General features: G+C 41.2%; 1 protein-coding gene and 1 long non-coding RNA gene across 11 annotated transcripts in view; one reads left to right on the forward strand and one right to left on the reverse strand.

Annotated features, from left to right (window-relative positions):
- The window catches only part of LOC143804400 (uncharacterized), a 29,743-nt gene extending 17,496 nt beyond the window's left edge, over positions 1–12,247 (forward strand). Inside the window, exons 2-3 of the long non-coding RNA XR_013221019.1 lie at positions 7,336–7,411; positions 12,195–12,247. This is a non-coding gene — a long non-coding RNA (uncharacterized LOC143804400). The remainder of the gene's footprint in view (positions 1–7,335; positions 7,412–12,194) is intronic.
- The window catches only part of NRXN1 (neurexin 1), a 1,786,277-nt gene that overhangs the window by 1,224,552 nt on the left and 534,264 nt on the right, over positions 1–27,461 (reverse strand). The window lies entirely within an intron of this gene.

Consider the following 27,461-nt stretch of genomic DNA (forward strand, 5'->3'; position numbering starts at 1 on the left):
GGCCACTGGTGGAATTGAACTTGTGTGCATCATCCCCTCTGTTCACCTGTTCCCATCAGGATGTGGGAGTCGCTATTTAACCTTGCTCCTCTGTCACTTCCATGCCGGTCAACATTGTAATCAGAAGCCTTTCTGTGCATGTTCCTGCTACCAGACAACTTCCAGCTAAGTCGGACTTTTGTCCTTGTTTGTTTTTTGCATTTTGTTCCAGTTCACAGCTGCAGTTTCGTTTCTGTGTCTGGAAAGCTCTTGTGATCTGAAATTGCCACTCTGATGTTATGAGTTAATACTAGAGTCTTAAAGTAATTTCAGGATGGTGTATTGATAGGGTTTTCAGCTGACCATGAAAGTACCCTTTCTGTCTTCCTGCTATCTAGTAAGCGGACCTCGATTTTGCTAAACCTATTTTCATACTACGTTTGTCATTTTCATCTTAAATCACCGCCAATATATGTGGGGGCCTCTGTCTGCCTTTCGGGGAAATTTCTCTAGAGGTGAGCCAGGACTATATTTTCCTCTGCCAGGATTAGTTAGTCCTCCGGCCGGCGCTGGGCGTCTAGGGATAAAACGCAGGCTACGCTACCCGGCTACTGTTAGTTGTGCGGCAGGTTTAGTTCATGGTCAGTTTAAGTTTCCATCCTTCCAAGAGCTAGTTCCTATGTATGCTGGGCTATGTTCTCTTGCCATTGAGAACCATAACAGTTTGACCGGCCCACAAAGGGTTAAATTAATTGGCAGAGAAAGGAGAGAAAAAAGAAGTCTGCTGAAAAATTTTTTTTTTTTTTTTTCCTTCAGTTCTGAGTGTGCTTTCAATTGAATCACTTGCAAGTCTGCCTATATTGCAGCCTTCCTCTCTCTCTCTCTCCTTCTAATCCTGGAATGGCTCTGTGTTCACCTGTTTAAAATGGATATTCAGAGTTTAGCTGCAGGTTTGAATAATCTCACCACGAAAGTTCAAAATTTACAAGATTTTGTTGTTCATGTTCCTATATCTGAACCTAGAGTTCCTTTGCCTGAATTTTTCTCGGGGAATAGATCTTGCTTTCAAAATTTCAAAAATAATTGCAAGTTGTTTTTGTCCCTGAAATCTCGCTCTGCTGGAGATCCTGCTCAGCAGGTCAGGATTGTGATTTCCTTGCTCCGGGGCGACCCTCAAGATTGGGCTTTTGCATTGGCTCCAGGGGATCCTGCGTTGCTCAATGTGGATGCGTTTTTTCTGGCCTTGGGGTTGCTTTATGATGAACCTCATTTAGAGCTTCAGGCGGAAAAAGCCTTGATGTCCCTATCTCAGGGGCAAGATGAAGTTGAAATATACTGCCAAAAATTCCGTAAATGGTCTGTGCTTACTCAGTGGAATGAGTGCGCCCTGGCGGCGAATTTCAGAGAGGGTCTCTCTGATGCCGTTAAGGATGTTATGGTGGGGTTCCCTGTGCCTGCGGGTCTGAATGAGTCCATGACAATGGCTATCCAGATCGATAGACGTCTGCGGGAGCGCAAACCTGTGCACCATTTGGCGGTGTCTACTGAGAAGACGCCAGAGAATATGCAATGTGATAGAATTCTGTCCAGAAGCGAACGGCAGAATTTTAGACGAAAAAATGGGTTGTGCTTTTATTGTGGTGATTCAACTCATGTTATATCAGCATGCTCTAAGCGTACTAAGAAGCTTGATAAGTCAGTTTCAATTGGCACTTTTCAGTCTAAGTTTATTCTATCTGTGACCCTGATTTGTTCTTTATCATCTATTACCGCGGATGCCTATGTCGACTCTGGCGCCGCTTTGAGTCTTATGGATTGGTCCTTTGCCAAACGCTGTGGGTATGATTTAGAGCCTCTTGAAACTCCTATACCTCTGAAGGGGATTGACTCCACCCCATTGGCTAGTAATAAACCACAATACTGGACACAAGTAACTATGCGAATTAATCCGGATCATCAGGAGATTATTCGCTTTCTTGTGCTGTATAATCTACATGATGTGTTGGTGCTTGGATTGCCATGGCTGCAATCTCATAACCCAGTCCTCGACTGGAACGCTATGTCTGTGTTAAGCTGGGGATGTAAGGGGATGCATGGGGACGTACCTTTGGTTTCCATTTCGTCATCTATTCCCTCTGAGATTCCTGAATTCTTGTCTGACTATCGTGACGTTTTTGAAGAACCTAAGCTTGGTTCATTACCTCCGCACCGGGAGTGCGATTGTGCCATAGATTTGATTCCGGGTAGTAAATACCCTAAGGGTCGTTTATTTAATCTGTCTGTGCCTGAACATGCTGCTATGCGAGAATATATAAAGGAGTCCTTGGAAAAGGGACATATTCGTCCTTCGTCATCTCCCTTAGGAGCCGGTTTTTTCTTTGTGTCTAAGAAAGATGGCTCTTTGAGGCCGTGTATTGATTATCGGCTTTTGAATAAAATCACGGTTAAATATCAATATCCGTTGCCACTGCTGACTGATTTGTTTGCTCGCATAAAGGGGGCCAAGTGGTTCTCTAAGATAGATCTCCGTGGGGCGTATAATTTGGTGCGAATTAAGCAGGGGGATGAGTGGAAAACCGCATTTAATACGCACGAGGGCCACTTTGAGTATTTGGTGATGCCTTTTGGCCTTTCAAATGCCCCTTCAGTCTTTCAGTCCTTTATGCATGACATTTTCCGTGATTATTTGGATAAATTTATGATCGTGTATCTGGATGATATTCTGATTTTTTCGGATGACTGGGACTCTCATGTCCAGCAGGTCAGGAGGGTTTTTCAGGTTTTGCGGTCTAATTCCTTGTGTGTGAAGGGTTCTAAGTGCGTTTTTGGGGTTCAAAAGATTTCCTTCTTGGGATACATTTTTTCCCCCTCTTCCATCGAGATGGATCCTGTCAAGGTTCGGGCTATTTGTGATTGGACGCAACCCTCTTCTCTTAAGAGTCTTCAGAAATTTTTGGGCTTTGCTAACTTTTATCGTCGATTTATTGCTGGTTTTTCTGATGTTGTTAAACCATTGACTGATTTGACTAAGAAGGGTGCTGATGTTGCTGATTGGTCCCCTGCTGCTGTGGAGGCCTTTCGGGAGCTTAAGCGCCGCTTTTCTTCCGCCCCTGTGTTGCGTCAGCCTGATGTTGCTCTTCCTTTTCAGGTTGAGGTCGACGCTTCTGAAATCGGAGCTGGGGCGGTTTTGTCGCAAAGAAGTTCCGACTGCTCCGTGATGAAACCTTGTGCTTTTTTTTCTCGTAAATTTTCGCCCGCCGAGCGGAATTATGATATTGGGAATCGGGAGCTTTTGGCCATGAAGTGGGCTTTTGAGGAGTGGCGTCATTGGCTTGAGGGGGCTAGACATCAGGTGGTGGTATTGACCGACCACAAAAATTTAATTTATCTTGAGTCCGCCAGACGCCTGAATCCTAGACAGGCGCGCTGGTCGTTGTTTTTCTCTCGGTTTAATTTTGTGGTGTCATACCTACCGGGTTCTAAGAATGTTAAGGCGGATGCCCTTTCTAGGAGTTTTGAGCCTGACTCCCCTGGTAATTCTGAACCTACAGGTATCCTTAAGGATGGAGTGATATTGTCTGCCGTTTCTCCAGACCTGCGGCGGGCCTTGCAGGATTTTCAGGCGGATAGACCTGATCGTTGCCCACCTGGTAGACTGTTTGTTCCTGATGATTGGACCAGTAAAGTCATTTCTGAGGTTCATTCTTCTGCGTTGGCAGGTCATCCTGGAATCTTTGGTACCAGGGATTTGGTGGCAAGGTCCTTCTGGTGGCCTTCCCTGTCACGAGATGTACGAGGCTTTGTGCAGTCTTGTGACGTTTGTGCTCGGGCCAAGCCTTGTTGTTCTCGGGCTAGTGGATTGTTGTTGCCCTTGCCTATCCCGAAGAGGCCTTGGACGCACATCTCGATGGATTTTATTTCGGATCTTCCTGTTTCTCAGAAGATGTCTGTCATCTGGGTGGTGTGTGACCGTTTCTCTAAGATGGTCCATTTGGTTCCCCTGCCTAAGTTGCCTTCTTCTTCCGAGTTGGTTCCTCTGTTTTTTCAAAATGTGGTTCGTTTGCATGGTATTCCGGAGAATATCGTTTCTGACAGAGGAACCCAATTCGTGTCTAGATTTTGGCGGGCATTCTGTGCTAGGATGGGCATAGATTTGTCTTTCTCGTCTGCTTTCCATCCTCAGACTAATGGCCAGACCGAGCGGACGAATCAGACTTTGGAGACATATTTGAGGTGTTTTGTGTCTGCAGATCAGGATGATTGGGTTGCTTTTTTGCCTTTAGCGGAGTTTGCCCTCAATAATCGGGCCAGCTCTGCCACCTTGGTGTCTCCTTTTTTCTGTAATTCGGGGTTTCATCCTCGATTTTCCTCCGGTCAGGTGGAATCTTCGGATTGTCCTGGAGTGGATGCTGTGGTGGAGAGGTTGCATCAGATTTGGGGGCAGGTGGTGGACAATTTGAAGTTGTCCCAGGAGAAGACTCAGCTTTTTGCCAACCGCCGGCGTCGGGTTGGTCCTCGGCTTTGTGTCGGGGACTTGGTGTGGTTGTCTTCTCGTTTTGTCCCTATGAGGGTTTCTTCTCCTAAGTTTAAGCCTCGGTTCATCGGCCCGTACAAGATATTGGAGATTCTTAACCCTGTGTCCTTCCGTTTGGACCTCCCTGCATCTTTTTCTATTCATAATGTTTTTCATCGGTCATTGTTGCGCAGGTATGAGGTACCGGTTGTGCCTTCCGTTGAGCCTCCTGCTCCGGTGTTGGTTGAGGGCGAGTTGGAGTACGTTGTGGAAAAAATCTTGGACTCCCGTGTTTCCAGACGGAAACTCCAGTATCTGGTCAAATGGAAGGGATACGGTCAGGAGGATAATTCTTGGGTGACTGCCTCTGATGTTCATGCCTCCGATCTGGTCCGTGCCTTTCATAGGGCTCATCCTGATCGCCCTGGTGGTTCTGGTGAGGGTTCGGTGCCCCCTCCTTGAGGGGGGGGGTACTGTTGTGAAATTGGATTTTGGGCTCCCCCGGTGGCCACTGGTGGAATTGAACTTGTGTGCATCATCCCCTCTGTTCACCTGTTCCCATCAGGATGTGGGAGTCGCTATTTAACCTTGCTCCTCTGTCACTTCCATGCCGGTCAACATTGTAATCAGAAGCCTTTCTGTGCATGTTCCTGCTACCAGACAACTTCCAGCTAAGTTGGACTTTTGTCCTTGTTTGTTTTTTGCATTTTGTTCCAGTTCACAGCTGCAGTTTCGTTTCTGTGTCTGGAAAGCTCTTGTGATCTGAAATTGCCACTCTGATGTTATGAGTTAATACTAGAGTCTTAAAGTAATTTCAGGATGGTGTATTGATAGGGTTTTCAGCTGACCATGAAAGTACCCTTTCTGTCTTCCTGCTATCTAGTAAGTGGACCTCGATTTTGCTAAACCTATTTTCATACTACGTTTGTCATTTTCATCTTAAATCACCGCCAATATATGTGGGGGCCTCTGTCTGCCTTTCGGGGAAATTTCTCTAGAGGTGAGCCAGGACTATATTTTCCTCTGCCAGGATTAGTTAGTCCTCCGGCCGGCGCTGGGCGTCTAGGGATAAAACGCAGGCTACGCTACCCGGCTACTGTTAGTTGTGCGGCAGGTTTAGTTCATGGTCAGTTTAAGTTTCCATCCTTCCAAGAGCTAGTTCCTATGTATGCTGGGCTATGTTCTCTTGCCATTGAGAACCATAACACATCTGATTTCTGTAGATCCCAACACTGTAACTAGGTTCGGACTGGCCCTCAGAAGGACAGGAGAATTCTCCGGTGGGCCACTGTGTAGGAATGTGCCACTACCCATTTAAATGAGCAGTGATTGGCACAGTACACTTGACTCACCAATACAGAGACAAAGGCAGCATCTTATTAAATAACCAACCCAGCTTATTGCTATGGAATTTTGTGAATGAGTGTAGAGTCATATTTACATGCAGCTGAAAAGTGGGTCTCTGGAGTCTCAGTTCAGAAGCATATTACTTGTCCTTTGCATACATTATAAGTTTTGATTATAGAAAGGTCCCCTTAAATAATGTTCACAGTTTAGCCTGTAGGTGCATTCACACCCATTTCATCAATAAGTAAACTAAAAGTGTTGTTGCTTTTCTGCCCTAATTGAGTCCAGTAAGAGAGAAGTAGTATTTTTCTCACTATTGGTCCTTTATTGGACCTTGTAGATGTCAACTTCAGTGCCCTGTGCTCTTCTAATGCTATAGTGAAAAAGCTGCCTCTGTTTGCAACACTGCACAGCGCAAAGTTTTGTCCAGCGGCACAATAATGCCGCTGGCCTGAAATGTTAATCAAACTGATCTAGACAGTTGATTATTGACCTAATTTAAAAATATGTGATACAATAATTTATTATTATTCAATCTATGGTACTACACATCATATGCTGTACAGAGCAAATATGTGACAATTTTAGCCAATTAGAGTCCAAGAGTTAGCGAACACCTTTGTATGTAATGATGGGTTGCAGCCAACAAATGCCTCCTGTGGTTCCTGAACTTCCTGCCCTGTCTGCAAAGACATGAGAAAACTATAGCCAATCACTGAGCACAGCAGTCACATGTCAGTCTAGACAGAGAAGGAAGTACAGATGCCAGTAAGAAGAAGAAGTATTCGAATGGTAGGTAAGGTAAGTATCATTTCTTTTTTTATCTCATTCTGAAAAGTTTTAAAAAGTGGATGTGGACAGGCAACCTCACGTTAACTTTAGTATTAGAGATGATCGAACCTCTTGGAATTCGATTTCGTCAAGTTCGGCGAATTTTGCACCAAAAATTTGATTTGGACAGAAAAAAATTTGCCATGATTTTCAGGTAGCTTAATTGTCCTAAAAAGTGGTGTCTACCACAATGAGCTCTCCCTGGAGTGTATGCAACTTCTTTAATGCATTTAATGGAAAATCAGTCTCAGTAATAAGAGAGAGATTTTGCCCATGATGTATCTAATTTTGAGGCGCACGTACGGCAAGTGATGCTAACAGCCAGATTACCATAATCAGTCATCATCGCACAGAGTATGAGATAGTCTCTCCTGATTGGTGTCACTCTACTCTGTGATCTAATGTGATAACTCCAAGGCATTTTGGGAAAGAATGTGCCATCTGTGTTTCATATATTGGCGGACGTTTTTTGCCACTTTGTGTGAAGTGACACCGTCATTGTTCCAATATACCAGAACCCCCAGATGTCAATAAATTTGACTCTAATTCAATTTGCACATAATTGATACAATCATCTCTGTTTAGTAAATCCTTAATGGTAGACTTTTACATATCAGGGGCCTTTCTATGCTCTACTATTACTATAAACCTATTTTTTTGCACAGGATAACCGCATCAACCAAAAACATAAATCGGGAATCTCAACCATCTCTGCAACATGACATCCACAGACTATATAAGGTATGAGAGATGACTAAAAACTAAGATAAATAAAAAAATGTAAAACCCTGTATAATTTTTCAGGTAAACCCTTCGCACTGTGAAGTCTTTTGTTTTCAGGCCGATTGTGCAAGAAACTAGCACTTACCCCTTACAATGATGTATTGGTTTTATAACCTTTCAAATTATGAAAAATTGTCCATTATCTTTCCTTAAGACCAGGGAATCACTCTCTCTTTAAACATAGCCAGCAAAACAATGGCATGAAGGTAACTTTTCATCTTAAAATTAGTACGGCCAACATTGGCAAGTCAAAGAGCTTACGTCGGAAATACCTGCTTACCGCACACTATAATTATAGGCTAGTCAAAGGAATCATTTTACTGTGAATGACCGAGTCTGAGTAAAATCAGCTTCTCCAGGGCTTAGAAAAGATTGGAAAAAGCTTTTAAGAAGGTTAACAGTTTGTACGTATCACGCCTTCCTTAAGTATGCAAGGCTAAATCTTGTGAGCTAATGGTATTTTCCTTGAGAAAGAGAATGAAAAGCCAATTCAGCATGTCTGCACCTTCTATAAAAGGCAGCTTCATATGTCACTAAAGATCTGATCAGCCCGGTAGCCGCAGACAGACATAGTCTAAAACACCTTCCCGGTGGAAGTGAAATCATTGTCTGTAATATCTGAATTTTCATTGTCCTCCTACCTTTATTCAATCAATAGGAATAGATTAGACGCTGTACTTCTTTTTGTGTACACATTTAGAATATGACCCTCATTGTACTATGAAACTGATGAAGTATTATTAAAAAATTGATTTTTTTTTAAATGGTCTCCAAATAACGGTACTTAAAAGAGAGAATTCCTTATTTGAAGTTGTTGATAATGTACAGTATTTACTGGTCTAAGGTTGTGATTTTAGAGCAATTTAGACTTCTTCAGAGAGGTTGATAGGTAGTAGGCTGGCAAACCGATCCATAACAATCAATGATCGCACACATCATGATATCTAACAACACAAAATGTTGTTTGCTGTATCAAAAGAAAGTTTCACATTATTCTCACTACAGGTATGAATTATAAGTATTTGTTTCCTCCATAGGTTTCCAAAGAGTGAAAATTACCAATTTTGCTATCCTTATCTACCACGAGTTCAACAAAGTATGAGAACTGCAACCAATCACTGGGAACAGCAGGAGATCGCTGAGCCCAGTGATTGGCTGCAGTGATTGCATGCACTGTAGCTATGACATCACCACTCTTGCTTTATTAACAAGTCAAAAAAATTACATCATCACACCTGAACTGTGAAGTCTCCGGTGTTGCAAGCAGAGGAAGCCTTAGAGGAGCATAGGGACATTGAAGCTGATTACATCAAGTCATATGGCCAGTTTCAGAGCAGTGCTTGCAAGTTCTATAGAACAGAGCTTGTAAGTGCTGCTCTCCTTGCCTAGGAGACCGGCCACTGCTGATAGACTAAAGAAGTGGCCAGTAGCCTAGGCAAAAAGCAGTAAACCATAACATTAAAAATCCTACATTCTTGAGAACAGAGATGATTTTAATAACAAATAAATTGCAAAGTTCCATGTTTTTACAAGCATTTTGCAAATCTAACGATTCATGATGAGGATAACCCTTAAAGGACCTTTGTACTTTGCTGCATTTTCGAAACTGTAAAATGCACAATTATGTGCTATTATAGAAAGTTTCAGTTCTCAGTCTCCCAATTAAATAAAATCTACCTTTTTAAGAGGTTTTTGAACCCAAAACACTGATGGCAAATTATAGGATATGCTATTCACTTTATGATTAGTTGGGATATGACTTCTGAGATACTGAGGGCAGTGATTGTAGAAATGATATGTTCCTGTGGGCAGGTTGAGCTGGAATGGCAAGGCTTTATCTTAATGTTGATCTATTCTGTACAATCTGTTAAAAAAAATCAACATATTGGAGGTAGTCCGAAAAGTTTCTCTAGAGTTTCCCAATTGATTTTTGAAATTTATTTTTATCATGTGGTTTGAAATAAATCCCGAGTTATACCTTCTGAATATGAAGAAAATTATATTACAAAGGTCATAAAGAAAAGTGTAGGTTTTTGTGCATCATCTACTACTGTATACTAAATGATATATGTTTATAGTCAGGTAAATACATAGCACTCATAGTGGGCTCAACCCTGTTATTTCCTAAAACACCGCCATTCTCCAGTCAATGGGATCTCATTCTGTTGTTGGAATACCGTACAATCTTACACATGCTAATGCCAACCGTAGGTTATAATTCCAACTGAATAGAAATCCATGGTTTGTCTTTCAAGACTCTTAAAGACTCATTTAGCATAGCGGTACAATTGCATCTATTTCTAAGTAAATGGTCCAATTTTACAGAAAACATACAAAGCTGCCAATATGCACCGGTAATTTCTGTGTATAACAAAGTTATTGTAAAAAAAAAAGGCAGCAGTCATGGCTGCTACCCATCAGGAAAATCACGATACAAGGCAAATCTCTCGATATCCATATGATATGCCACACATATAAAGTTCTTACTATGATATCGTTTGCTTTTATTTTATGTGCTTCAGTCTATAGCTGTGTTACAGGTGGACTTTCAAACATGGCACTCAAATATCTTTAGAACATTTACAATCAGTCTGTTAACTTGTTTTAAGGTATGTATTGAAATTGATAATGCTCTATGATGTGTAGCATAAATGGCAGCTGCAATCCACTCAACTACATACAACTCAGTACATGATAGTAGCTGAGAAAAACAAACCCAACCAATATATGGAAAACCAGAGAAACACACCAAACAGAAAGTAGATATAAAAATGCCTTTATCTATCTATATATATAATTGTCTAAGGGTTTTTCCGTCTGTCTGTCTGTCTGTCTGTCTGTCTTTCTGTCTGTCTGTCTGTCTGTCTGTCTTTCTGTCTGTCTGTCTGTCTGTCTGTCTGTCCTGGAAATCCCGCGTCTCTGATTGGTCGAGGCCGCCAGGCCTCGACCAATCAGAGACGGGCACAGCATGGCGACGATGATGTCATAATGGAAATCAATCGACCAATCAGCGACGGGCACAGTATCGACGTAGATGTCATAATGGTTGCCATGGCGACGATGATGTCATAAAGGTTGCCTCGACCAATCAGCGACGGGCACAGTCTGCCACGAATTCTGAAATCATCATTGTTCATATACTACGGGGACATGCATATTCTAGAATACCCGATGCGTTAGAATCGGGCCACAATCTAGTTACATATAATTGGCCATATAAAAATAAAAACAAAACAAGTGTGCGCATAACAGGACAAAAAAATATAATATATACAATTATTCAATAATTTAATTGCAGTAGTTGACCCAGTTTTTATATAATGGAGCAGTGCTTCCCAATAGTGACAATTATGTGTGAATAAAAAGGGGGGGGTGCAAAAAAATGAGAACTCAATAAAGAAAGTTGAACCACTATAGATGATGTGTATAAGAAATACAACAAGGATATACAAAAATGATGATAAAGCAGTATAAAGTGCAATATTGCAAAATACCAACTGCAAATAGTGTACAATGACACAGCAAAATATATATACACTCACTGGCCACTTTATTAGGTACACCTGTCCAACTTCTTGTTAACACTTAATTTCTAATCAGCCAATCACATGGCGGCAACTCAGTGCATTTAGGCATGTAGACATGGTCAAGACAATCTCCTGCAGTTCAAACCGAGCATCAGTATGGGGAAGAAAGGTGATTTGAGTGCCTTTGAACGTGGCATGGTTGTTGGTGCCAGAAGGGCTGGTCTGAGTATTTCAGAAACTGCTGATCTACTGGGATTTTCACGCACAACCATCTCTAGGGTTTACAGAGAATGGTCCGAAAAAGAAAAAAAATCCAGTGAGCGGCAGTTCTGTGGGCGGAAATGCCTTGTTGATGCCAGAGGTCAGAGGAGAATGGGCAGACTGGTTCGAGCTGATAGAAAGGCAACAGTGACTCAAATCGCCACCCGTTACAACCAAGGTAGGCCTAAGAGCATCTCTGAACGCACAGTGCGTCGAACTTTGAGGCAGATGGGCTACAGCAGCAGAAGACCACACCGGGTACCACTCCTTTCAGCTAAGAACAGGAAACTGAGGCTACAATTTGTACAAGCTCATCGAAATTGGACAGTAGAAGATTGGAAAAACGTTGCTTGGTCTGATGAGTCTCGATTTCTGCTGCGACATTCGGATGGTAGGGTCAGAATTTGGCGTAAACAACATGAAAGCATGGATCCATCCTGCCTTGTATGGAGCATCTTTGGGATGTGCAGCCGACAAATCTGCGGCAACTGTGTGATGCCATCATGTCAATATGGACCAAAATCTCTGAGGAATGCTTCCAGCACCTTGTTGAATCTATGCCACGAAGAATTGAGGCAGTTCTGAAGGCAAAAGGGGTCCAACCCGTTACTAGCATGGTGTACCTAATAAAGTGGCCGGTGAGTGTATATGATCCACACTAAAAGTGCAAAGTGCAAAAAAAAAGCAGGGAGGTACACAGAAACTACCTTAATGGGTCAGCCACGTCCCGTAATAGCGCACCCCGACACGCATTTCGGATCATAATCCTTCGTCAAGGCTTGAAAAAGGCTCATTGTAACCGAAATGTTGCCAATCCACTAGGGCTATTAAAGTCCATCTGATTTTTGATAAGTATTGCAGTGCTGCCTGTTTTTCTATTTTTTTTTCCTATTTTGCTATCGATCTATTCATCCATCTATCTATCTATATATCTATCCATCTATTTTTTCTAGAAAAAGAAACATAGAAGTAGCTCCAGCAAAAATGTGGGTACCAAGCTTCCAAGGTAAGACCGTTCCTCCCATATAAAAAAAAAACTAATTCTGGAGTTAATATAAAATTCAGTCCTGATGACTTTCACTGTTCCCCATAGGAAAACCCTTCACTTTGTTATTAGCAAGGGTCTCGACCGATTCACACATTGTAGGTCAATCCAAAAGATAGGTCCTCATCTTGTCCTCTTCCATCCCTCAGTTGAACTTGAAGAACTTGTCTTTTTTTTTAAACCATACTAATGATGTAATTAAGAAATATGTATTTCTGAGAAAACCACTACAAGAAGTAAGTTCAGTCACATAAACTATAAATGGCTAATAAATCTTTAGAAAACTTATTTACCAGCCACCTTACATTATTTTTAGCTTGTACAATAGCATTTTTGCCACGAGTCTTGCAAAGTACATAACTAATTGAACAACAATAAGGTCTGCTGCCCTTTTGGCTTTGGTGGGAAATTTTTGACAGCGCCAAATTATTTAATATATCAGGTCAACGGCACCTGTGACTCTTAACGGTGTAATAATCTGGAACATCTACTATTCCCCGGTATATTAAGTGAATTTTTCTTTTATATATCGAGTGCTGTATCTGAAGTAAAATGCACAGAAGCTTCTTCTTCTTTGTCTCCTCGGCAGTGAGCTCTTGATAATATTCAGTTGCTATGGACAGTTGTTGCCATAGTGATGCTTTTAGGATCTCTTGCGTGTTGGATGTTGATACTTTAGGGTTTATTTCACAACAATGCATTAAGGTTTGAGATTCATGCTGAACCATAGAACGTATAGTAAGGTCCCAGAACTGTCACCAATGGGACCAGTAATTACAATTCTTTTTAAGTAAATGTTTGCATGTGTTTTTTATTATTATTTTTTTACTTTGGTTCTACATTTTTGGTTCCACCTGAGCTTTATCTAATCTATATGGGGCTTGAAGGAGAGTGGCAGTAGATTTGCAGACTTCACAGTTTGAGAGATTCAATATTATGACTCTCCTTGACGAGTTGGGAGAATTGGCAACCACGGCCAAAACTGGTGTGGAAATTTCTCAAAGAAAATTTCAATGTTGAACCTGGATGGTTAGATGAGCATTGCAGGTTCAACATTTGAAATGTTCTTTGAGAAATTTCTGCACCCATTTTGGCCATAGTTGCCAATTCTCCCAACTAGTCAAGGAGAGTCATAATACTATATCTCCCAAGCTGAGAAGTCTGCAAATCTACTGCCACTTGCCTTCATGCCCCATACACATTTAATGTGCAACTTTTTGGTGTATGACATATTTTAATTTGAATCTGACTCGATTGAAGCTTTAAGGGAATGTTTACACTGCGTTTTTTTTTCTATTGTCTTTTGAGCGCGTCTGCTCCAAAAAATGGTTGAAAAAATGCTAATAAAACCAGAAAAAAAATAATGGTCCTATTCATTTGTATGGCAAAACAACCACCTGTCCATATGTTCAGGTTTTCATTCAAAATGAGTAATATACATTCTTCAGGTTTATAATTAGCTGGAAGTTCAATACTATGCAACTGAAAGTAATGGGAAGGCTACAATTATGCCAGTAAACAAAAATCGCCAAAACACACTGAAAAAAATGCTCAAAAAAATCAAGTAAGCATTTGTGAGTGACAAAAAAAAAATACTAAAAAAAAACATTTTAGGTTTAGAAAACTCTAGAAAAAATCAGCAATTCCTAAAGGGTCTTCTGCCTTAAAAACAGACATTTTTGACCACCAATAAAAGGAAGCATTGTATACATATCCTTACATGTACTCATTTATTGCATATTAGGGCTCATGTAGACGACCATGTTATTGGTCCGAGTGCGATCTGACACAACATCAAGTCTTACTCAAGACCAATGTTAAAATTTAGCTTTTAATTATATATATTAAAACATGAGACAAACTGAAGTGATGCTTACACCAAGTGATATGACAAATACAAGGGAATAAAAAAGAGGGACTGGCGTTCACTCTTGAGGACACAAAAGGTACGTAGGGGAAAAACAAATATACACATGTGTTGATCCGTGCAACAATAGATCCAACACATACATTGGTTCCTTCTCGTACATCAGATTAGCAACTCAAGTACCTTTTGTGTCCTCAAGAGTGAACGCCAGTCCCTCTTTTTTATTCCCTTGTATTTGTCATATCACTTGGTGTAAGCATCACTTCAGTTTGTCTCATTTTTTAATATATATAATTAAAAGCTAAATTTTAGTCCAATTGCTCTATATTTATTAATTTTCATTTGGAATATATCCTGCTACTTCTGTTCAAGACCAATGTTACTCTATAGGGCATGGGTCATGAGCCAGTCCAAGGAAGAAATTGCTGCATGCCCAAGTTTGATCTGACATTTGGATTGCACTCGGCCATGCACTCGGTTGACATCTGAGTGCACTTTGATTTCTTCACGATGACACAATTGAGTAGATGGAGACATTTTTTTCTCCATCTTCTCCTCACCCAAGAGAATTGGATCACACTTTGATCACACTCTGATCAAGCTATGATGAGAGTTTGACCAGAGTGTCATTTACATAGTCGGCCCGATTCTCTCAGATGACAGAATCTCTAGCTGTCTGCACCTAGCCTTCTAAAGAGGAATCATGGAATTTGGGAAAGCTACCAAAATATGTATGTAGAGAATATGTACTGCAGACAATGGACCAAAGCAGCACAATGAATGCAAATCTATAGACAGTGAGGCCGAATTATGTGGAAAGTGAAATTAATAAATAACTACAAGACCAATTAACAATAAGCTATGTTAGAAGCAAACACGTTTTCCTGAGAAAAATAAGATAAATTAGATGTCTTAGGAAACCTCTGCTAGTTAATTTAACCTCTTGCATTAGAATATTAGAATATCTCCTTTCCTCTGACACAAGATAAGGGTGAAAGATTATTTCTTACTTTCCTTCTTGCAATGGAAAACATGAAGCTTTTAACAAAAAAAAAACACATCTAGCTAATTAAGCTGATCACTGACAAGCCGGCATATTTTCTATTAGGAAAGGGGAACAACTCCAGAGCAATAAATTGAGCAGAGTGAACAGGTAATTAGGCGCACAATTCCTGTTATTGTTAGCAGTGGGCGATTGCCTTTCTCCCTTAACACTATACTCAAAAATCTACACATCAGCGCTTAGCACTGTGATTCTGGAGCCTCGCTTGGTTTTCATAAATTTGAGACAAAATTTTGAGTTGTGAAAAAAATAGCTGTACAAAAACTGAGTTTTGTATTTAATTCTTTGATGTATCATTTGTTGTCCATTGTGAAAGATACAGCTGTATATTAGAGGTGATCAAAACTATTCACAGCCCTGACCCAGCAGCCACCCCACCATGTCGGTAGCAAATGGCCACAGACCAAAGCCCTGTGAGCCTCCTTCTACCTGCCAGAATCCCCAGCGTCTCTTCTGACTTATAGGCCTGGTGCGACATAATTATTATAATGCATAGCACACATCATGTTGTGCCATCTTATTAACCAGAATAGGTGTCGGGCGTGCAGTTGGCAGGCATTTACTACCAACTTGGCCACTGCACAAAGGTCCTGTGAATCTTTTTGTTCAACTCTACTGATTATATAATAGTAGACTTTAATGTAGTCCTACTTTTTATCACGTTTAGGGCTCGTGCACACAACCGTATAAATGGACCTAGTGCCACATGACAAAACATTGGATCACACTCGAGTAACGTTTTGCTATGGGGCCATGAACATGGCTGATTTTTTTCTTGGACAGAGCCGGTCTTGAGAAAATAATTGCAGCATGTTCGAGTTTAATCCGATATTCGGATGGCACTCGGCCATACAAGTCAATGAGTCTGGGGAAACCATCGGACTGTACTCTGGTGACATCTGAGTGTGGTCCAATTTCCATCTTCTCATCCGAGAGAATTGGAGCACACTATGATCACACTCTGTGTGATTTGCATAATTGACCAGATTCTCTCGGATGAGTAAACATACGCAGTGTAACAATAGACTAAATATAACTCATTGAGATATCTGGTTGTATTTCCTGTTATGATCCTAGTGGCTTAGGATAACAAATCTAACCAGCTAAGTAGAAAATAATAGGACGAGCTCTGGGGATGTGGTAACTGGACTAACCGCAAACCTGATCCTAACCGCACACACTATAGGCAGCCGTGGAACGTTTCCTGAAATCCTAGACGTCTCTTCACGGCCTGAGAAGCTGACCACCCTTAAAGAGAAAGTAAAGACCTCACTTGCCTCAGAGAAATCCCCCAGAGATATAGAAGCACCCCACAAATAATAACGGTGAGTTAAGAGGAAAAGACAAACGCAGAGATGAAACAGGCTAAGCAAATGAGGCCCGCTAACGCTAGATAGCAGAAAATAGCATGGGATCTGTGCGGTCAGTAAAAAACCCTATGCAAAAATATCCACGCAGAGAATGCGAGAACCCCCACACCAACTAACGATGTGGGGGGAGCAACTCAGCACCCCAGAGCACCAGCAAGCAGGGAAATCACATATTAGCAAGCTGGACAAAAACTCATCATATACTAGGAAACATCTTTAACACAGATGAGCAAAAATAAGCAAACAGATCTTAGCTTCTCTTGGAGAGACTGATAACGGATGTAGACAGGAGCAATCAGAATAGCACTGAATACAACGGCAACAGGCAAGGAATGAAGGACCAGGTGGATTAAATAGGAAACCTAACTAGCAGATGACGAGACAGCTGATCCTGCCAGAAACCTGCAAAATAACAAAAAGAGCCACCAGGAGGAGCCCAAAGAGAGAACTCACACAGTACCACTCATGACCACAGGAGGGAGCCCGGAAACAGAGTTCACAACAATTTCCTGTGGCTTACACCCCAAATCAGCCCTGTGATAAAAGCAAGTAGGGTGATTAGTGATGAGCGAATATACTCATTACTCAAGATTTCCCGAGCACGCTCGGGTGTCCTCCGAGTATCTTTTAGTGCTCGGAGATTTAGTTTTCCTCACCTCAGCTGAATGATTTACATCTCTTAGCCAGCTTGATTACATGTTTGGATTCCCTAGCAACCAGGCAACCCCCACATGTACTTATGCTGGCTAACAGATGTAAATCATTCATCTGCGGCGATGAAAATGAAATCTCCGAGCACTAAAAATACTCGAAAGACACCCGAGCATGCTCGAGAAATCTCAAGTAATGAGTATATTCGCTTATCACTAATGGTGCTATATCAAGGAACAAGTGAACAGTTGGTTCTTGAAGTTGATGTATTGGAAACAGGACAAATAGGCAAGCGAAAAGATCTAGAAAACCTATTTTACCAGCGGATGTGTGTCATCCAGGTAAAGACAAGAAGCACACAAATTGTTTTCTTTAAAAATTTAATTTTTATTAAATATCATTTTTCAATAACTATACAAAGAAAGGTGCTGAAATAAACTGAGGGAACAGTAACCATCGTTGCGCCAGAAAATCAAGGGCAGCTCAAAATAATAAATAATTATGTGACAGGATGCACAGGGTATATGGGGTGGTATTTAAATATTTGATGCTGCAAATAATTTGCATGCTTTATATCACTCACCCCTTTTTTTGGCCTGGCTAAACCATATTACTGCTGAATGACAGGTATACACAGTTAGAAACTCTAGTGTGGTCTGTATAAAGGTGCTGCTCATTTAAAATGCATACCGTACCTCTTTTAATGCCATGTAAAAAAAGAAAAAAAGTTTCAAAAAATATAAAAAAATAAAAAAATATAAAACTTCAAATTACCCCCCTTTCGCCCCATTCAAAATAAAACAGTAAAAAAAAACATTCACATATTTGAAATTGCCACTTGCCTGATTTATCAATATAAAAAAATAATTAACCTGATCGTTAAACGGCATAATGAGAAAAAAAGTAAAAACGCCAGAATTACGTTTTTTTGGTCACTGCAACACTGCATTAAAATGAAATAATGGGCGATCAAAAGATCGTATCTGCACCAAAATGTTATCATTAAAAATGTCAGCTCGGCACGCAAACAATAAGCCCTCGCCCAACCCGAGATCATGAAAAATGGAGACACTACGGGTCTCGGAAAATGACGCAATTTTTTTTTAACAAACTGAATTTTTTTTCACCACTTAGATTAAAAATAACCTAGACATGTTTGGTGTCTATGAACTCTTAATGAGCAGGAGAATCAATCTAGCAGGTCAGTTTTAGCATTTAGTGAACAGGGTAAAAAAAACTGTGAAATTGCAGTTTTGTTTTTTTTTTGCAATTTCACAGCACTTAGAACTTTTTTCCTGTTTTCTAGTACATAATATGCTAAAACCAATGGTGTCATTCAAAACTACAACTCGTTCTGCAAAAAATAAGCCCTCACATGGCCATTTTAATAAAAAAAATAAAAAGTTATGGCTCTGGGAAGAAGGGGAGCAAAAAACGAAAACGCTAAAATGAAAATACCTCCAGGGGTTAAGGGGTTAAGGCTTATACACTTACCATTGAAATAGAAAAAAAGCAGAGGAGAAATGAGGAGCAGACATGTTTTCTAACAGGGATTGCAATAGCGCACCAAGTACTTTTGTTGTGATTGCTGTGTCATAATCAGGGGCTTATCCACTCAAGCTAAGCTTTTCCTTTGGCTGGTAATTGCATTGAAGCCCTCTTTACAAAACATAGCTTTCCTTTAAAGATTGCAGCGGAAAATGAAGCCTTTGACATTGTTTAATAGCTGAGAGGTGCTGAAAGTGCTTGTAATAAATTGTGGTCGAGTATTATCAGTTTCCATTGGCTATAACCAAAGCTCATATATACTAGAGAGCTTCTTAACAAGATCAGTAATGCAAAAGAATCTTAAAAGTAGGTCTTGCCTTGTTCTTTGTAACCATTATTCATAAGATATGTTTAAAAAGATAGGAAAAAAATATTCACTTAAGTAATATTATAACTAATCTCAATATATAGAAGATAATAGAAAGTCTATCTATCTATATTCCACAACAACTGTCATCAGCAGGGAGGAAGAAAAGTGCTGCGGTAACTCAAATCTCCTCCTCCTCTGTTTAGGTCCTACAGATTTGATTTCAGTACATCAGACTGTACACTAGGTTCACAGCACATTTAATCCTTAGGCCAGGTCTGTAACTTTTACAGTATGTCTATTATATTGAATGATCAACTTCAACTTTTTAAGGGAACCTGTCAGCTCGCCCATGCCCTTCAACCCAACAGCATTCGCCTATGTACCGGCCCTGTATAACATAAGTCAGCTAAATAAATGCTTTAAAAAAACATTTACATTGTCCCCATTTTCTATGCTAATGAGGGTTTTGAGTAGTCGATTACCCCAGACTAGTCAGCCCTCTTTCCATGTTATCACAGCCATGTTAGACGCTCTTCATTGCTAACCTCTGGAATTGATGTGAGCAGCCATAAAACAGTTGACATGAACCCCAAACCTATGTATTTTTAACTGTACCAAAGCCATAGCCATTGTGGGAATAGAGGAACCTGATGCAACTGCGTGTTGGTACCCAAGTGAAATCGATGGCCGCATGAGAACCTAGTCATGTGTTTAGTATTTTTAAAAATACATAAAATCAGCACATATTTGGCATTTCATATATGCAGCTGTAATATATTGTGGAAAATTCCCATGTGGATCCAATTAAAAGCCGCAAATATATGAAACTCCAATGTCAGACATCTGAGTGTCAGGAGCTTTAAATTGCATCTCTGCCAGGTGTCCTTTATTTTCTGCCATCACCAAGTAACACTAGTAGCATAAATTGTGGGCCCTAATAAAAAATCTCCTAAATGATTTCTATTAGTACTCATATGGACCAAAAGGTCCTTTTTTGGACCCCACTAAGGTCCATGGTCCTGGTGTGACTGTAACCCCTGTTACCACATGTGAAGAAACCAGATTGTATCTTAATTACCCAGACAGCTACGTTTTTGCAGACCAATAAGAACTGGCTTTTCATCTGTATATTGGCTTGTGCATTTGAGTGTTTGTGTCTGGTGGGTCAGGAATACAGACTTGCCAACTGATATACTATCTAACATGCTGTGTAGGTCTGTAGTGGTGACTGTACATTGAGTGTGTTGGGCTTTGTTTATTGATGTGTGTTTATATGCTAATAGTGCTACTTAATCCCATCACCATTGTTTGCCTTATCTTGATGTTGGACTGGGAGACCCTGGGTGATTCTGGGAGTGGCTTACATGCCTTGGGCATAGAAAGACTCAGAGATCACATCCGGGAGTCTGAAGTAATATAGAGCTACGAGCCAGACATTCTGCAAACCACCCAACAGACAAGAGAAAGGACTGCAGCCAATTCATCATGGCACCATCACGAGGGACACTGATCTAAGATTCTATAGGATACAACCTAGGGGTTTTCGGCTCCGGGTTGGAAGGACACAGATCTGATCCAGTGACCATCTCTGAACCATGGATATGTTTGGAGAAAGCCAGGTATGGGACTCGCTGGTCACCTGGTTCCATGGAGATGGTCAGATAAGCCAGGTGGTGGCTCTTGTGTCAACTGGCTTTGGACCCTGTATGGACTCTATGGACAATTCTTGGTCATCTCCCTATGCTTGTCGTTACCCCTTCTCTGTGCGTTCATCCACAGATGGAGTAGCGCCCCTGGGAGCTCTGACATCGTGTCAACTGGCTTTGGACCTTGTATGGACTCTATGGACAGTTCTCGGTCATCTCCCTATGCTTGTCGTTACCCCTTCTCTGTGTGTTCATCCACAGATGGAGTAGCGACCCTGGGAGCTCTGACATCGTGTCAACTGGCTTTGGACCTTGTATGGACTCTATGGACAGTTCTTGGTCATCTCCCTATGCTTGTCACTACCCCTTCTCTGTGTGTTCATCCACAGATGGAGTAGCGACCCTGGGAGCTCTGACATCATATCATACTGGAAATACATGGAGACACAGTGATCTTTTATATGTGCCCATGTGACCCTGGGAGCCCTGACATTGTGTCATACTGGAAAGACATGAAGACACAGTGATATTTTATATGTGCCCATGTAACCAAACAATTCCAGTCATGGTGGGATTGTTCTGCTTGCTATTGTGTGCTGTGGTTCCATAAAGTATTGCCACACTGTTTTACCTTAACCCTGTGTTGTCTGTGTAGTGTATTGCCCACTGGGAGATAGAGCGGGCGTTCAGTGGTATGAGCCGTGGTCCATGCAGTCTTGCTAAAGACAGCCGGGCCAGCGGATGAGAGCACCCACTGACCCCGCTTCTCCGTAACACCACAATTTTTTGGTCCAGAGTTCCTTGGGTGTTTAAGAATGTCCACCAAGTTTGCTGGGTAATTAACCAGGATGCACTGGGTATTTACTAGGGTGCACTTGGTATTTAAAGAGTCAATCATGGTACACTTGGTATTAATGGAGTCTACCAGAATGCACTAAGTATTTAAAGAGTCTACCAGGATGCACTGGACATTTAAAGTCTATCAGGTTGCACTGGGTATTTAAAGAGTCTACCAGGATGCACTCTTTATTTTAAAAATCTACTAACGTACTATGGAAATTTATAGAGACTACCAGGGTTCATTGCATTTTTAAATAGCTTACTAGGATGCAATGGGTATTTAAAAATATATACTAAAGTAATCTGGGCATTTAAAGAGACTATTAGGGTGTGTTAGATAATTATAGAATCTATTAGGCTGTAGTAGGTATTCAAAGTTTATACTAGGGTTGAATGGGCATTTAAAGAAACTATTGGGGTGCACTGGATATGTAAAGCAGGGGTCGGGAACCTCAGGCCCACGGGCCATTTACGGCCCTCGATTACCTTTTATCTGACCCCAAGGCAGACTCCCGGGGACTACAGTGCTTGGGCTGGCAGTGGTATTTTAATAGCCACTGTCCCTTTAAGTTCTTCTTGCTCTACTGAACACTGAGGTGCATGCAATAAAAGATTATGTTCCGACACCAGTGCCAGTACTTTGTGGATAGATTTAGTGGGCAATTTTTATGGCCCCCGAAGGATGGTATAAATCTCCAAATGGCCAATGGTAGAAAAAAGGATTCCTCAACCCTGACATAAAGAGTCAAACAAGGTGCAAAGAATTTTCTACCAGTCTACCAGGGTGCATTGGGTAATTAAAGAGTTTCACAGAATGCACTGGGTATTTAAAGAGTCTACCAGGGAACACTGGGTATTTAAAGAGTCTACGAACACTCCACCCCAGTGATCATCATCTTCATTTGTAGCTTTGATCATAGTTGATACCCCAGATTCCTTTTCCTACAGATGTCTATCTAGCAGCTGTCAGAAGAACTTCAATCCTAGCTCGGCACAGTCTTGTTTATGAAAGAACAGAATGTCATGGTAATTTTAGGTTCATTAGACTTTGAAGTTGTGCTATTGTGTTACTTAGCAACAGCACACCTGAAATATTCAACATTGCAGAAACCATCAGTGAAGTCATTAGGTTTCATTTAGGAAAGACTTTCTATGTCATATGAAATCGAGTGTCACTTAGTACTGAGAAAGACATGGTTACAGGATCTGCAAGGCTACCGAATAACTCTGCACACAAAAAATAATAATAATAATCGAGCGGAATTTATGCAAATGTCTTCTACTAAATCAATAAATCAAAGAGTGATCCCGCTTGATATGTTAAATGCCTGAGCACAAAGCCGTGTGTACTGTAAATCTCTCAGCGTTTCAGAATAATAGAGAGAAGAAAAACGAATAATTCTACAAAATTATGTATGTAGAGCAGGAATTTCATAAACTGGAGCATTAAATGTTATATGTTCTTTGATACAGAAATCTTGTGAATTTTTAATCATTCTGTAAATGATACAAATAAACTTCTCGCTGTAGCGTAAATATATGGTACAATTATCATTACAGAAAGACCTAAACAAACAGATTTTTTTTTGCTACCGAGCTTCAAATCCCACTGAAAAGACCTAGTGTAGAGTTAACCCCTTAGTAAACAGTCACAAAAACATGCAGAGCTCTTGGGTTCCCTGTAGCGGAAAATCTGAAATAAAATTCAAAATTAAACATTTGGACTAAATGCAGATTTTGATGCTGATTTTATTGCAGGAATTCTAAATAATTGTTAATGCAAATGGTGAAATCCAAATTTAAAACATGAAGTATAAATTCGCATGCCGCGGGCTGAAAACTGCAACGCAAGATAATTTAGGATGCAGATTTTATACACAGCATGTAAACGGAATCTGGTAAGATCTCATCCACTAGACTGTTGCGGTGCTACCCTGTGACTTTTCAGCCAGTACCTTGCCTACAGAAATTTTACTAACATAGTCCCTATGTGTGAAATACAAAATACCAGTCACAAATTAATACAGCGATCACCAATATATTGACTCTGATATAACAATTGAACATAGGAGAACCTGAGTCTTCATATAATAGAAAATACAGCATTTATTGATACAAAAATATAGGAGATAAGTACTCAATACAATACATAAACTGATTAGTTCTATAAATATTACATATGTATGGATAAAGATGTGATCCTCAAAAGTGACAAAAAATTGAGCAGCCGCAAACCAGGACCCAGATGGTGCAGCACCTAAGATAATATCCTAATAAACATGTGTATATAGCCACTTAGTAAAAGAAAGGGATATCACAAGCCATTCACCAGCATGTCATGAGGAGAATCAAGTAAGGCAACCGTCTTCAAAATATGTGGCTGAGCCAAGCTGGAAAAGCCATGAAGTAAGTTATACTAAAGTGCTGCACCAAAATCACAGAACTTGAAATAAATCAAGGGTTAATTACCCATTGTGATGGTGTCTCTGGTCCGGTCCGGGGAGCGGCCACTGTCCCCGACGCGCATTTCGCGAGCGTGATTATCGCTTCCTCAAGGGGGCGTGGTCACTTTTGAGGATCACATTTTTATCCATACATATGTAATATTTATAGAACTAATCAGTTTATGTATTGCATTGCATTGTATTTGTCTCGCATATTTTTGTATCAATAAATGCTGTATTTTCTAATACATGAAGACTCAGGTTCTCCTATTTTCAATAGTCCCTACGTGGGAACATTCCCATAAAGCAATTTTCCAGGATCGGGTGTTTTATCATTACGTAATTGCTTCAATTAGTGCATTAATGTGTGTAGCAAAATGTTAGAAATGTTCTACCAATCTGTAGTGGCAAGTGCCATCTTTTTTGCAATCATATGCTGGGGTAATAGTGTGCGGGCCTCTGATGCTAATAAGCTGAATAAGCTTATCAAAAAGGCAAGCTCTGCTGTCGGCTGCAATCTGGACTCTCTTGAGGAGGTAGTGGAGAGAAGAACTCTGAAAAAGTGTATGGCAATCATGAACAATAATGCACATCCACTATATGAGCTATTCATGAGACAGAAGAGCACCTTCAGTAACCGGCTAATACTTCTGAGGTGTAAGAAGGAAAAATTTAGGAAATCGTTTGTGCCAACTGCTATGGGGATGTACAACAATAACATTAGGGTTAAATCATAAAGGGGATTGTCTACTTTATTTCTTCTACTTTTCAGTTCACCCGCTGTGTTTGTCCTATTCTAATGTATAATGTCCTTCTGTCAACAAACTGTCATGTCAATTATGTAATTCATTTTATGATTCTTATGATGTAAGTTGTGCTGCTGTGATACCATAATTTCCCACGGGATCAATAAAGTGTATCGTATCGTATCGTATCGTATTAAAATTACAAATTTACTTACTAGAGCCGAAAAGCTAAATTTTATTTCTAGGAAAGCGCCTCATCTGACTTGTTCATCCAGTTCTCAACACTTCCTGTGATGCGCTGTTCCTAAACTGTTCACTATACATTTGGTTAGTGCGGAGTCTGACATGCCATAGGTCACATGCTATGCTCTTTAATAGGGTTGAGCGAAACGGATCGGACAAATTCAAAAATCGCCGACTTTCGGCAAAGTCAGGTTTCATGAAACCCGACCCGATCCTAGTGTGGGATCGGCCATGCGGTCGGCGATCAGCGCGCCAAAGTTGCATTTGGTATGACGCGTTCAGCACCATTTTTCAGCCAATGAAGGAGGACGCAGAGTGTGGGCAGCGTGATGACATAGGTCTCGGTCCCCACCATCTTAGAGAAGGGCATGACAGTGATTGACTTGCTTTCTGCGGCGTCACAGGGGCTATAAAGGGGTGTGCACGCCGACTGCCATCTTACTTCTGCCGATCGTAGCATAGGGAGAGGTTGCCGCAGCTTCATCAGAAGAAGGGATATAGTTAGGGAGGGAAGATTAACCACCAAACTGCTTGTGCTGTAGCGATTTCCACTGTCCAACACCACCTTTGTGTTGCTGGGACAGTGGAGGCTATATCTTTGTGCATCAGCTCTGTAGCTTATTAGGCTGCCTTATAAGGCTCCCTGATAGCTGCATTGCTGTTTGAACGCTGCTGTGCAAACCAACTGCTTTTTTAAAAGCAAAAATCCTGTTGCTCCTTTCTGCACAGTTATCTTGTTTATTTGTCCACACTTTTGTGTGCAGCAGTCCTTTGTATTGCTGCCATACTTGTCCTGAGATCATTGTAGGGAGATTGAAATTGTACTACAGTCCTTGTATTTTTTCATATATCAGCCAGCCACTTTCAGCCACTTACATTGTGTTGTTTATACACTGGGCCTGAGTTTTGGTTCAGTCTCCAAAAAAAAAAAGGGAGATTTAAATTCTCAACAAGTTTATATACACCTTCTACCTTGTTTTACAGTACCATTGTTATGGACCTGGTGGTTAGGAGCACACAGAGTGACCTGATGGTTAAACTATAAGACAGGACAAGCTCTGGGAAGTGGGAACTCTGCTGACCGCAAACCCTAATCCTATCACACACATTAGAAATAGCCGTGGAGCGTACCTAACTCCGCCTAGACGCCTCTTCACAGCCTAAGAGCTAACTACCCCTAAAGATAGGAAATAAAGCCTTACCTTGCCTCAGAGAAATTCCCCAAAGGAAAAGGCAGCCCCCCACAAATATTGACTGTGAGTTAAGAAGAAAGTCACAAACACAGGAATGAAACAGGTTTCAGCAAAGGAGGCCAGTCTTCACTAAACAGACAGAGGATAGAAAAGGGATCTTTGCGGTCAGCACAAAAAACTACAAAAAACCATGCAGAGTGTGCAAAAAGACCCCCGCACCGACTCACGGTGCGGAGGTGCCACTCTGCACCCCAGAGCTTCCAGCTAGCAAGGCAATATCATGATAGCAAGCTGGACTAGAACTTAGCAAGTACTAAGAAACATATTCAGTACACAATGAACAACAAATGAACTAGCAGGGACTAAGCTTCTGCTGGAGTAGACAGGTCATCAGAAAGATCCAAGAGAGATCTGAACCAGTACTAAGACATTGACAGCTGGCATGAAGCAACGATCTGAGTGGAGTTAAATAGAGAAGCCAGCCTAGCAATAAACGAGGGCAGCTGAGGAAGCAACCTCAAGAACCAGCAGCTCCACTCACAGCCACCAGAGGGAGTCCACAGACAGAACTCGCCGAAGTACCATTCATGACCACAGGAGGGAGTTTGAGAACGGAATTCACAACAACCATATAACGGTTGTTATTTTATTTCGATTTTCCAAAAAATGAGGAAGTCTGGCGGAAGAGCCCATGGGTGGTGGTTGCCAGCTGGTACTGATGGTGGTGATGGTGGTGGTGCATCTGGTGGTAGTGGCAAAAGCACAATAGCACCTAAGGTTGGAGGTGTTGAGCCAGCGTCATCGTCTGGCTACACAAAATGTTGATGATCTAACCTTCATTAAAATGAACCAATCATGGATTTCAAATTATTTTGCCCCACCTTCCCCTGCTGACATGTAGCTTGCCTGAAAAATGTCTTGCTTTTGGCCTCCTCTTACTGACTTCTCCAATCCCTCCATTTGAAGCTGCTGAATGTCCACCATAGGCAATTTTTATACCTCCCTAAATGGGCTGACTCCCCCCACAGGGCCGTGGTCACCACCTGGCACAAGCACCCGTGCGAGTGCCGTTTGCCTGGACTGATGGGTGGGCCTACTCTTGGGCGACGGCACTGGCACAGGGTCCCTCATAGTACAATGAAGTGTCTCTGACGGTGGTGGTGCACAACCAATGTCAGACACACCATCGTAATATGAGGGGCCCTGTGCCAGTACCGCCGCCCATGAGAGAGTGTTCCCTCCAGCTTGAACAGT

Source organism: Ranitomeya variabilis, chromosome 2, assembly GCF_051348905.1.
Source record: "Ranitomeya variabilis isolate aRanVar5 chromosome 2, aRanVar5.hap1, whole genome shotgun sequence".
Taxonomy (NCBI): domain Eukaryota; kingdom Metazoa; phylum Chordata; class Amphibia; order Anura; family Dendrobatidae; genus Ranitomeya; species Ranitomeya variabilis.